This window comes from Cetorhinus maximus, chromosome 10 (assembly GCF_964194155.1).
Source record: "Cetorhinus maximus chromosome 10, sCetMax3.hap1.1, whole genome shotgun sequence".
Lineage (NCBI taxonomy): Eukaryota > Metazoa > Chordata > Chondrichthyes > Lamniformes > Cetorhinidae > Cetorhinus > Cetorhinus maximus.
The window spans coordinates 131,280,546-131,292,764 of NC_135888.1; positions in this window are offsets into that span (position 1 = coordinate 131,280,546).

Below are 12,219 nucleotides of genomic sequence, written 5' to 3' on the forward strand. Positions count from 1 at the left end.
TCAGCAGGTGGGCCTTCCCCTGCAATCAAGACCCCGTGGGCGGAAGTCTCACCTAAGGAGAGCTGACGGCCAATCAGAAGCCGGCGGCTCTTGAGCTCAGCAGTGCCACAGGAGGGGCGGTGGCTGCTGTTGGAAGGACAGGCATCAGTATCACGGAACAATTCAGGCCACGGGTAAGTAATATGGGGGGGAGGGGATTTTCATGGAAGATGGGTGGAAGGGGGGGTGGCGGTGGCAGCAAGGGCAGGGGGTGGCTCTCAGTGCTGCCCTTCACCCCCCCAACCTTCCTGGTGACAAGTCCCTCGATCAGGCACTGAGTGCCTTTGATCGAGGGACCACCCCTCTTCCCCTGGAGGTGACCAGCCGGCCACATGGATTTAGCTGCAGTGAACGCCGCATGATGACAGGCTCACCTGCAGCTGGGTTAATTGGCGCAGGGCAGGAAGGTCAACTATGGCCCTTCCCACCCAGAACCTAATCCTGGCAGAAGTGGGCAGGCGCGGTGTTCAGCTACATCACCATCCTGCCTAATTGAATGCCCTTCCTGCTTCCAAGCTCACCACCAGAGACAGCAGAAGGCTATGCCCATTAACTGTCTCTCTCTCCACAGATGCTGCATGACCTGCTGAGCATTCCGGCATTTTCTGTTGATAGATTCATAGTTGGCTAAGGCTATTAAGGGATATGGGAGCTAAGACAGATAACTGGAGTCAAGGTACACATTAACCACGATCTAATTGAAGGGTGGTACGGCCTCCTCCTGTCCCTATGTTTTTATGAAGGTGAGGCTAAAGATGCTCTGAGTATTATGCCGTCGGCCCTATTCCAGAGACTTGAGCACATCATTCTGGATGACACTCCCTGTGCAGTACTGAGGGAGTGCTGCACTGCCAAAGGTGCCGTCTTTCTGGTGAAACGTTAAACCGACCCTGTCAGGCGAGTTCAAAAGGCCCCATGACACTATTTTGAAAAAAGGGCAGGAGGTTCCCCCTGGTGTCGTGGGCCAATATTTATTCCTCAATCAACACCACAGAAGAAAGCAGATTATCTGGTCATCACCCCATTGCTGCTCGTGGGCGTTTGCTGCTTGTAATTTTGACTGTCGCATTTCCGAAATTACAATAGTGATTATACCTCAAAAGCTTGTTTAATTTTTACCAATGACTGCATTATTGACACTTTAACAAAGTCCTTGGGTTGTCCCGAGGCTGTGAAAGGCGCTGTCTAAATGCAAGTCTTCCTTTCTGTACTGGAACACTGTGTGTTGTGACATGGGATGCTCTATTGAGAAGAACACCTGCAGGCTGTGTAGAGCAAGAGGGATTTCAGTGTTTTAAACCTGACCAGCAAAATAATGACTGCACACAGCTGTGCAGGAAGCAAAGAATTTGTCAAAGAGTCAACAATATAGTCATTGTTAAAATTTAAACAAAAGGCACGTTTTTTCCACAGTCCCTTTTAAGTTTTGATGAATATTTCCTTGCATAAATCACAGGTGGGTGGGTATGTTTGAAAAATCCTGGTCCGTTCTGTCCTGTTTTCTTTACCTGTCAAGCCCTGGGCAGGGGGACGGGACATAGTGGGTGCCACTGTACGGGGCACATTACCACACTCCTGCAGTTTGCAGGTTCAAAGTATTCTCCTCTGTAGATTCTCCGGAGGCAAAGGGAAAGCACAAGGACAAAGATGGATGGATTAACCACTCCCCAATGTATAACCGAGCTACACAGACCATGATGAGCCCATGTTCAGTTCCTTCCGTGGCCCAGCCCTTCTTCATCTCTGTAACCTCCTCCAGCCCCATGACCTTCCAAGATCTCTGCGTTCCTCCAATTCAGACCTCTTGTCCATCTTCCGATTTTAACCGCTCCCGTTGGTGGCCATGTCTTCAGTCGCTTGGGCCCTAGGATCTGGAATTCCCTTCCTAAACCTCTTCAACTCTCTCCTCCCCCTTTAAGACCATCCTTAAAAAACCTACCTCTTTGACCAAACCTTTGGTCACTTTGTGTGGCTTGGTATCAATTTCTGATTAACATTTCTGAGAAGTGGTTTGTGACGTCTTTCTACATTAAAGGCACTATATAAATACCAGTGGCTGTTGAATCATACACTGAGTGAAAATGCTTAAGCAGTTTGACTTGAGAAGTGATGTCTGTAATGTGACCTGGGGTGAAGGAAGCTTCTGTCAGCTTTTTCTTTCCATCGGCTAACCGCTTCACTGGGAATGCTAGGATGGAACAAAGCTTATTACACATGTGCAGTTACTTGAATCTCAGCTATCACCGAGTTTGAAACCATGAATCACAGGAAGTCTCCACTCCCAGAGGAATAACTTTGTTGTGGATATTTGGTGCCAGCCGTGGCTCAGTGGGTAGCACTCTCTCCCCTCCTGGGTCAGAAGGATGTGGACTCAAATTCCTCTCCAGAGGCTTTAACACAAAATCCAGGCTGATACTCCTGATGCAGTTCTGCAGGAGTGCCGAACTGTCAGAGGTGCCATCTTTTGGATGAGGCGTTAAATCGAGGCCCCATCTGCCCTCAAGTGGTGGAAAAGATTCCATGGCTCTACTGGAAGAAGAGCAGGGGAGTTTTCCCTGATGTCTGCACAATATTTAGGTCTCAACCAACATCACTAAAAAACAGATTGGCAGTTTGTGGGGTCTTGCTGTGTGCAAATTGGTTGTTGCATTTCCTGTGTTTCAGCAGTGACACTTCAAAATGTATTTTATTGGTTGTAAAACACTTTGAGACTTTTGGTGTATGACCAGAGAGTTTGCTTTTGTAGTGGTTAATGTTGGAACTCCCCTGAATAGTGGTCGTAGGATCTTTTACATCACCGTGACATAATTATTGAATAACTGAAATTTTTGGCAGGCCGCAAACAAATCAGGAGACACTTCAACAGACACTGCAATAAAACTGGCCCGTTGTTTAAAGTGCTTTAAGTTGCTACATCCATCTCACAGGATATCTCGCTAACATCCTAGTGTTTGGTAACCTTCATCATAATCTAATGCCAACCCAATCTGATTGCGAGGTGTCCAGTGATTGCTAAAGGGTATAAAATGGAGGGAGCCCAAAACTGGAGGGTAGCCAAGCAGCATTGGCCATCATGGAGGGGCAACCTGGTCTCAAAAATGTCTCAAAAGTGGGGGTTGAATTTCCTGAGGGACGTTCGACTGATGCCCATTACATTTGGCTTTGCCCTGAATGTTCCCAGCGTTTATGAAGAGGATCTGAGAACTCTACGAAAGGGGATGGGCTCGTTGGGGGCGAAATTACCATTTTTTGTTCTCGTTCCCTGATAATTTCAAAACCAACATCAGCATCTCATTGTTAAAGGAGGATGAGAGATTCCTTAAAGAGTTAACTTGCTTCCGCTGACGTTGCGTCTTGAAAATGAGAACTGAGCCAACATCCTGGATTTGTTGCCATGTTGCAGGATCCCCGGTCCCAGTTAGAGTATCCTAGTTATTGTAAACTCGTGAACAATTACGCAGCTGGATCCTAGAGCAGAGTGCAACGCCTCCATTGTACGGACGCACACACAACCCTCAATCGGCCAAACTGAGCTCTTACCTAATCGAAAACAAAGAAAGACTTGCAGAACCTCAGGATGTCCCAGAAGACTTTACAGTAGATTAAGTATGTTTGAAGTGTCGTCAGTGTTGTAATGTAGGAAATGTGGCAGTTAAGCTTCCACGAACAGCTGTGTAATAGTATAATAATGACTAGATCATCTGTTTTTTTTAGTGATGTTGGTTGAGGGATAAATATTGGCCTTAGAACACTGGGGAGAACCATAGACCCAAAGAAAATTTATGGCACAGAAGGATGCCATTCAGCCCATTGTTTCTGTGCCGGCCAAAAAAAGAAAAAATACAAAACTAGCCGCCCATTCTAATCCCACCTTCCAGCACCTGGTCCATCGCCTTGCAGGTTACAGCACTTCAGGTGCAGATCCAGGTACCTTTTAAATGAGCTGAGGGTTTCAGCCTCAATCACCAAACCAGGCAGCAAATTCCAGATACCCACCACCCTATAGGAGAAAACATTTTTCCTCGTGTCCCCTCTAATTCTCCGACCAATCACCTTAATTCTGTGCCCCCTAGTCATTTACCTCTCTGCAGGGGGAAACGGTTCTTTTCTGTCTATTCTATCTAGGCCCCTCATAATCTTGCACACCTCAATTAAGAACTCTCCTGACCTTTGAATTGGCGGCAGGTAACATCAACCTGAAGGGGGGTTCCTCAGTTCAATGTCTCATCTGAAAGGCAGCACTTCTAACAGTGCAGCACTCCCTCCATACTGCACTGGAGTGCCAGCCTACACTTTGTGCTCAAATCCCTGAGAGTGGGACTTGAACCCACAACCATCTGATTCAGAGGCAAGAAGTGCTACCCACTGAGCCTTGGTCATCACAAGTGCCACACATCTGGTGATGTTTGAGGTAACAAAGTGAGTCCCAAGTGTTGACAACGTGCATTGTGCTCAGCTCTAGAGTTCAGCTGCGTGATTGTTCATGGGTTTACAATAACTAGGATACTGTAACCGGGGATCCTGTAACATGGCAATAAAACCAGGATGTTGGCTCATTTTCTCATGAAACGTCAAAGGAGGAAGGTTAACCCTTTAAGGAATCTATCACCCTCCTTTAACAATCAGATGCTGCTTTTTGATTTTATTAGAGAATAAGAAATGGTAACTTTACCATAACAAACCCATCCCTTTTTAATAGATGTCAAAGCTCACCAACAACCTGCTCTCAATATCCTTCAACCCTATCTAGTCACCAACTTACCTTCTTACTATATCCCTGAACCCTACCTCCCCACTATATTGCTCCCCCTCGCCTACCCAGCTCCTCTCTATATCCCTCAACCCCATCTACCCACCTTCTCTCCATATCCCTCAATCCCACCTCCTGACTTTATTCCCCATCCTCACCTACCCACCCACCCTTTTAACATATCCCCCCAATACCACCTACGCACCTTGTAACAGTATCCTTCAACCCAATCTAGTCACTTACCTATCATGTCCCTCAACTCACCTCCTCACCACGCCTGTCAGATTGTTGCAGAAGCCGATCTGATTCATTAGTGCTCAATTAGGGAAGGAAACCTAGTGTTCTTACCCAGTCTGGGCCTATATGTGTCTCCAGTCCCACCAACATGATTGACACTTAACTGCCCTCTGAAATGGCTGGACTAGACACTCATTTAGAACAAGAATGAGGATAGGCAATTAATGCTGGCCTTGCCAGTGACACCCTCAGCCTGGGAATGAGCACAATAAATTTGGGAGATATGGTGGTATAATGGTAATGTCACTAGAGTAGTATGTCCCAGACTAATTGTCTGGGGACTTTAGTTCAAATCCCACCTTGGCAACTGGTGGAATTTAAATTCAATTAATAAATCTTGAAAGTAAAATTGGCCTCAGTAAGGATTACCATGGCAGCTGCCATCTTTTTTTCTTAAAAGCCCATCAAAGCCCTGAAATCTGCCGTCCTTACCTGGTCTGGCCTACATGTAACTCCAGACCCACAGTAATGTGGTTGACTCTTAACTGCTCTCTAAAAATGGCCAAGGAAGCCACACAGTTCAAGGGCAATTAGGATTGAGCAACAAATGTTGGTCTTGCCAGAGTCACCCATACACCATGAAAGAATAAAAGAAAGAACATGGTGAATATGTTTATGAAGATTTTTCCTGATTTGTTTTTTATGGTGAAACCCAGTGTTAGCAATGCTGAGAATCCTCAGTACCAGGCGGCAACTGGTGATTGCCAAAGAGATGAATGACTCGGGTTCAAAGCGGGCAGCTTGAGGTGGCACGAAAGGGCTCCCTCAAGACCCCTGGGGTCACCCCTCCAGGGGTGATTTGATTGACGTATACAAGATCCTGAACAGCCTTGACAAAGTGGATGTCAAAAGGATGTTTCCTCTTGTGGGTGAGTCCAGGACTAGGGGGCACTGTTTTAAAATTAGGGGTCGCCCTTTTAGGACAGAGTTGAGGGGTTTTTTTTTCTCTCATAGGGTTGTGCGACTTTGGAACTCTCTGCCTCAGAAGGTGGTGGAGGTGGGGTCATTGAATATTTTTAAGGCAGGGGTAGATAGATTCTGGTTAGGCATGGGAATCAAAGGTTATTGGGGGTAGATGGGAATGTGGAAATCAAAACACAAGAAGATCATCCGTGACCTTTCTTATTGAATGGCGGAGCAGGCTCGAGGGGCTGAATGGTCTACTCCTGTTCCTATCTCTTATGTTCTCCTGTTCTTTGGCCATTGTATGAGGTCTCCCTTTTGAGAAGAGCAGCTGGAACATCATTTGCTCCTTAAATGATACAATGTCATCCAGACCTTTAAGCTTTAAATGGACGTGCAGCGAGCAAATCAAGTAGTTGTACATTGTTTTTTATTTATCCATTCATGGGATATGGGTATAACTTCTTATACATTCAGCAAGTGACTGATTGAAAGCTGCCTTGGTTTCTCTGCTGATTGGGAGAAACTTAAAAACAGAAGCTTTCTATTGGTTGAAAAGCTGAAAGCAATTACTTGTTAGAAGTTAATTCTTAAGATGTGGGCATCACTGGCAAGGCTGGCATTTATTGCCTATCCCTAATTGCCCTTGGGAAGGAAGTGGTTGTTGCAGGTTGTTGGCTACTGTTCAATAGGTCTTAATGAAGCCTTCGTAGCCTTAAATAGGTTAACTGTATGTATTTATTAACTACAAGAACTATGTACCTATATACAGTAAAGGGCCCACACTTGGAGCCGTCTCCATGCTTGCTGGTACACACAGCTTGGTCCAACACTAGACTGAGCCTGGGTGCGTGCCATGCGTTCCCTTACATCATCATGTGGGCAGTGCTGTACTCAGTCCCACGTTAACCCCATATGTGCCAGACCCTTATACTACAGTAGTAACCTTCTTGAACCGCTGCAGTCCATGTGTTGAAGGTGCTGCCACTGTGCTGTCAGGGAGGGGGTTCCGGGAATTTAATCCAGCCACGATAAAAGCCCAGCCGATTTATTTTCAAATCAGGATGGTGTACAATTTGGAGGGGAACTTGGAGGTAGTGGTGTTCCTGATGATCCCTTTGTAAAGTCCAATGTTCTGAAGGGGCTTAACAGGGTAGACATGGAGGGGTTGATTCCACTGGTGGTGGAATCAGGAAAACAAGGGGGGCACGGACTCAGGTTAAGGAGTTGATCATTTAGGATTGAGATGAGGAGAATGTTTTCACTCAGAGGATTGTGACTCTTTAGAATTGTGTGCCCCTGAGGGTTGTTGATGCTCCATCATTGAGTATATCAAGGTTGAGATTGAGAGATTTTTGTTCTTTCAGTGAATCAAGGGACAGGCTGAGTGGGTGAAAAAGTGGAGTTGAGTTGGAAGATTAGCCATGATTATATTGAATGGCAGAGCAGGTCTGAGGGGTCAAACGGTCAACTCTTTTCTTTATTTCCCATGTCCTTATGCCCTTGTCTGTCCAGGTGGCAGAGGTTGTTTGGAGTTGGACCATATTCTGAGTAGTTTCATCACATGACCGTCTGCCTTGTGCTAACCAGCCCCAACTCTCATTCTCGGCAGATGTTAATTAGACAGTAATGGTGGGTACACAACCCATAATCCTCTGTGCTCCAGAAACTGTTCTATCTACACATGGGTTTACCAGAAGACACATGTGAGTGTTGTGTCCCTTGCCGCTTGCCACAAGTGGGTCACGGTGAAACAGGAGGAGGAAATGTCCCTGTGATTCTTCTCCTGGATTGCTCATAGAACATTCATTTTTAATTTCAGGAGACTCCAGGACAATCCACAAGGGTTGGCAACCCTGTCAGTCAGTGCCATTACCTTAGGAGTGTGTCTTTACAGAGCCGAGTGACGCTGAGGCAGTCATTAAGAGAGTTAGAACTGGACACACAGCATCACCATCCCACCTTCACAAGCCTCTGGCACAATTATGTTGCTGACTCTGCACAGGGTGTGGGAAGGGTGTGTTAGTCTGTCCGCACCAGCTGCTGCTGTTTAAGAATGCATTTTCTATTGAGCTTTTCCCTTTCCAACTCCAGCTCAGGAAATGGGCCTGAGCTTTGTTTCTCAGTTGGTGCTGCACTTACTCTAGTGGACAAGGTTCTCTCCAATTTAACCTGTTCCTGACTGGTACAATACCCAACTCTCGACAGGGCATTGTGTTTAGCTGATGCTTGATGTGAACCCTCAAATACTTAGCAGGACTCCACAGGAACACCCTGCAATTGTGATTTTCTTAAGTTGAAAGAAAAAATTACATTTACATAACATCGCAGTGTGCTTGACTGCTGTTAAAGTACTTTCTGATGTGTGGTCACTGTTGGAAATGTTGAAACTCAGCAGCCAATTTGCAAATAGCAAGCACCCACAAACAACAATGGGATCATTTTTTTTTGAAAAATATACTTTATTCATAAAATATCTGGAAGGACATTACAAAACATTTCTAGATCGCCATCACAAAAAGTGCAATCAGATTCAACTTTTACACATGGATCATGAGGTGCTTCAATACAATCAATGAATATTACAATCATTTCAATATGGTCATTACAGAAAGTCAGACAGTGCAATGGTATTGGAGTTATCAACATACATCATGTTGCACTCTGAGGTGCTTCAATACAATTATAATACAATTAGTATTCAATGCAGACATTCATTGTTAGCTGTACAGCCCGAGGGGTCTGTACATTTCCCAGCCCCTAGGTGCCCTATGACAAAAAAGTCTTAGGCAGTGACCTTTCCCCATTGCGCCTTTGCGGCGGCTGCCCCAAGCTTTACTGCGTCCCTCAGCACGTAGTCCTGGACCTTGGAATGTGCCAGTCTGTAACACTTGGTCGGGGACAACTCTTTGCGCTGGAAGACCAACAAATTTCAGGCAGACCAAAGAGCGTCTTTCACCGAGTTGATGATCCTCCAGCTGCAGTTGATGTTTGTCTCGGTGTGTGTTACTGGGAACAGCCCGTAGAGCACAGAGTCCTGTGTCACCATGCTGCTCAGGATGAACCTTAACAGAAAGCACTGCATCTCTCTCCAGACCTTCTTTGCAAAGGCACAATCTACAAGGAGGTGAACAACTGTCTCGTCCCCATCACAGCCATCTTGAGGGCAACATGCAGAGGGGGTGAGACTCCTGGCGTGTTGGAAGGATCTGACGGGGAGGGTCTTTCACACCACCAGCCAAGCTACGTCTTGCTGCTTGTTGGAAAGTTCTGGCGATGAGGCATTCTGCCAAATGACTGGACAGCCTGCTCGGGGAACCATCCCACAGGATCCATCCTCTCCTTTTCCTGCAGGGCCTCTAAGATATTACGTGCTGACCTTTGCCTGATGGGCTTATGGTCAAAGGTGTTTCTCGGTATAAATTTTTCCACGAGGGACAGGTGGTCCGGCATGGTCCAACTACTTGGAGTGTTCTGCGGCATGATGGCCAGACCCATCATTCGCAACACCGGGGACAGGAAAACCTCAGCACGTAGTGACACTTGGTGTTTGCGTACCAAGGGTCTATGCACAGCTTGATGCAGCCACACGCAAAGGTGGCCATCAGGATGAGGGCAAAGTTGGGCATGTTTTTTCCCCCTTTATCTAGAGGCTTGTACATTGCGTCCCTGTGGACACGATCCATTTTCGACCTCCAGATAAAGCGAAAGATGGCTCGGGTGATCGCCATCGCGTAGGAGTCTGGAATGGGCCAGACCTGTGCCATGTACAGCAATAGCGTGAGTGCCTCACACCTGATGACCAGGTTCTTACCCACAATGAATAGGGAGCATCGCTCCCACATGCCCAGTTTTCTTTCCACCATAGACACTCGCTCCTTCCAGTTTCTAACGCATGCCCCAGTCCCTCCGAACCATATCCCCAGCACCTTCAGGCTGTCAGCGCTGACGGTGAAGGGGACAAAGGATCGGTCAGCCTAGTTCCCAAAGAACATGACCACAGCAATGGGATAATGATCAGGTAATATGCTTTTAGTCATGTTGGTTGAAGGATAAATATTGGTAGGGACACCTCACCTGCTTTGCTTTGAAATATGACCTTTAAGGTCCAGCTGAGAGGCAGACGAGACCTTGATTTAATACCTCATCCAAATGACTGCATTCCAACAGTGCAGCACTCCCTCAGTACTGCCTGTTATGCATTCCCATCATTAGTGTGGGGTTTGAACCCCCAATCTTCTGACTCAGAGGTAATTAAATTATTTGACTGAGTCACAGCTGATACCTATACAGCAGTTTGTTGTCATAATCCAACACTAACAGTTCCCCTCAATGCAGCATCTTCATATTTGGAGAGACCAAACGCAGACTGGGCGACCGCTTTGCAGAACACCTTCGGTCTGTCCGCAAAAATGACCCAGACCTCCCTGTCGCTTGCCATTTTAACACTCCACCCTGCTCTCTTGCCCAAATGTCTGTCCTTGGCTTGCTGCATTGTTCCAGTGAAGCTCAACGCAAGCTGGAGGAACAGCACCCCATCTTCTGACTAGGCACTTTACAGCCTTCCGGACTGAATATTGAGTTCAACAACTTTAGATCTTGAACTCCCTCCTCCATCCCCACCCCCTTTCCGTTTCTTCCCCCTCCCTTTTGTTTTTTCCAATAATTTATATAGATTTTTCTTTTCCCACCTATTTGCATTATTTTTAAATCTACACCTTTTATGCCCTTTTTGTCTTATTTCACCCCACCCCCACTAGAGCTGTACTTTGCGTGTCCTGCCATCCATTCTTAATTAGCACATTTGCTGGAACCCCAGCCCAGCTACATGCTCAAAGCTCTCCACAGGTCAGTACTGAATCAACTCTGGCCAGTGCCACTGGGGCTGAGTGTCTTAATACATGAAAAACAATTGACTCATAGACATCTACAGCACAGGAGGCCAATCGGCCCATCGTGTCCACACTGTTCAACAAAGATCTGACTACACTAATCCCATTTTCCAGCGCTTGGCCCATAGCCCTGGAGGCTATGGCAATGCAAATGAATATCTAAATACTTCTTAAATGTTACATGAGTTTCTGACTCAACCACCCAGTGAGTTCCAGACTCCCACCACCCTCTGGGTAAAAATATTTCTCCTCAACTCCCCTCTTAGCCTTCTACCTCTTACCTTAAATCTATGCCCCCTGGTTATTTAACCCTCTACTAAAGGAAAAAGCGCCTTCCTATCCACCCCATCTGTGCCCCTCATAATCTTATTCATCTCTATCAGGTCCCCTCTCAACCTTCGTTGCTCCAAGGAAAACAACCCCAGTCTATCCAATCTTTCCTCATAGCTCAGACCCTCCAGCCCAGGCAGCATCCTGGTAAATCTCCTCTGCACCCTCTCCAGTGCAATGGAACGGTAACCGATATAAAATATAAACAGGAAGTGCTGGAAAATCTTAGCAGGTCTGGTGACATCTGTGAGAGAGAAACAGGGTTAACGTTTTGAGTCAAATATGACTCACCTTCGGAACTTCCAGACCTGCTGAGATTTTCCAGAACTTTCTATTTTTATTACAGATATTCAGCATCTGCCATATTCTGCTTTTAGAACTGTAACCAATTGCATTTTAAAATGTCTTGCAATAAATTACTGAAAGTATTCAAAATTGAACCCCTCAAATTTAAAGGGTCATCATGGCTGAGATTAATCTTAAACTACACCGTAGTTACGTAGAAGCAGGAGTAGGCCATTCAGCCCCTTTAGCCAGTTTCACCATTGAATTAGATCATGGCTGATCTGTACATTAACTCTGTCTACCTGCATTGCTCTCTAACCCTTAATATCCTTGCCAGCCACAAATCTATTAATCTCAGTTTTGAAATTTTCAATTGAACTCCCCCCACTCCCTCTCCAGCCTCAACAGCTTCTTGGGGGGGAGAGTTACAGATTTCTGCTACCCTTTGTGTGAAGAAACGCTTCTTGACATCACTGCTGAATGGCCTAGCACTAATTTTAAGGTTATGCCCCTTGTTCTGAACTCCCCTACCAGAGGGAATACTATCTTTCTGTCTACCCTATCAAATCCTTAGATCATTGTAAACAACTCAATTAAATCATAGAATGGTTAAGGCACAGAAGGAGGTCATTAGGCCTGTCCTGCCTGTGCCCGTTCTCTGTGACAGCACCTCACCTAGTCCCACTCCCCCTCTCCCTATAGCCCTATCATTTTTTTCTCTTC